Source organism: Chrysemys picta, chromosome 7 (genome assembly GCF_011386835.1).
Source record: "Chrysemys picta bellii isolate R12L10 chromosome 7, ASM1138683v2, whole genome shotgun sequence".
NCBI classification, from domain to species: Eukaryota; Metazoa; Chordata; order Testudines; family Emydidae; genus Chrysemys; species Chrysemys picta.
The window spans coordinates 53,104,958-53,106,467 of NC_088797.1; positions in this window are offsets into that span (position 1 = coordinate 53,104,958).

Here is a 1,510-nt window from a genome sequence, read left to right on the forward strand (position 1 = left end):
GCTTAACCAGAGAGATCTGGGTCCCTGTAACCCTCTGCCTCAAGTATTCCCTGCCATTAATTTGGACAACCTTAACAAGCTCCATATCTGGTTCTGCAGAGGCTAATCGCACAAAAACAATATGATAGGTTTCGATTGCTTGGGGGGTTTCTGTGCTGAGGACAGCAGAACTAACGAGCTATTGGATTCCTCCTAGCACAGGGCATATATTCCTCAGGTGATAAATGGAATTATACTGATAGCACCTTTTGGGCTCTTCTGCTTTTACAGGGGATTTGGGACAGGAGTTACCAGTAGAGGGATGTTTTTGGGTAAGAGAATGTTTAGGCTCCCAACCCCCTTCTCTCTTCTCAGGGGCAAAATGGGATCTACCCTTCCCACCAGTTTTAAACCCCTCTTTCTGTGGCCTGCCCTCAATAGACGCCCGAGTCTGTTCAGAGCCATCAGCTAAAAAAGCCATCTCAACCACAGTCTTTACATCTTGGTCCCATAGACACTGCTTTACTTCAGCTGTACATATGCTTAAGAAATGCTCTTAAGCAACAAGATCAAGCATTTCTTTAAAACTTGCCCTCTTTACCCCTCACCCATTTTCCCAACAAAGCTTTCATGTTGTTTACATATTCCTCATTACTCATCCTAATAACCCTTTTAAGATTCCTAAATTTAATTCTATATGATTAGGGGGTAATCTGAAAACTTCGAAAAATAGTATCTTTAAATTGACAATAGTCTAAAGCAGTGGTCCCCAGCCTTTTCTGTGGGGTGGGCGCCAGATGACTAGCCGCCAAGGACCATGGCTGCCGGACAAGCAGCTGCTGAAATGCCGCCATGAAGCGGCAATGTCAAGAGGCATCGCCACCGAAATGCCGCCGTGAAGCAGCGTCATCAAGAGGCGTGGCCACCAAAATTCAGCGGCATTTCAGTGGTAGCACTTCTTGACGTTGCCACTTCTCGGCGGCCAGTACATGGGCGCACATGGATGCCCCAGCAGGCGCCATGGTGCCCGCAGGCACCGTGTTGGGGACCCCTGGTCTAAAGCATCCTCAATAGGCATTCCATTTAATACATTTCAAGATTTACCAGTTAATTTTGCAATCAGAGAAGGAACGCTCTTATCATCACGGATTTCATGTATTACACACAGCCTTTCAAAGGTAGTCAGATATTCAGTAATATCATCATCCTCACTGTATGCAGGACACAAGTGTTCCCATTTGCGGATTTCTGGAGTGATGGAAGTCGTTCGGACCAGGGGGTTCTGGTTCTGCTTCTCTAGCAGGTCCAGCTGGTCTTTTCTTTCTCCTCTCTCTTTCTTCTGTAACCCTTCTGTGAGGCCGAGTTGACAGCAGCAAGGGCCGGGTTCAGGACATAGGGGGTCCCTTTCAACAATACAATGCAAAACCAGCTCGAGCCCCGACCCAGTGACCTGGGAAAATTACACAGACACCTCTGGGTGCCTCAAAGAGGCAATACTTCCCCTCTCGCAAGCACAGAGTCTCGGTGTAGC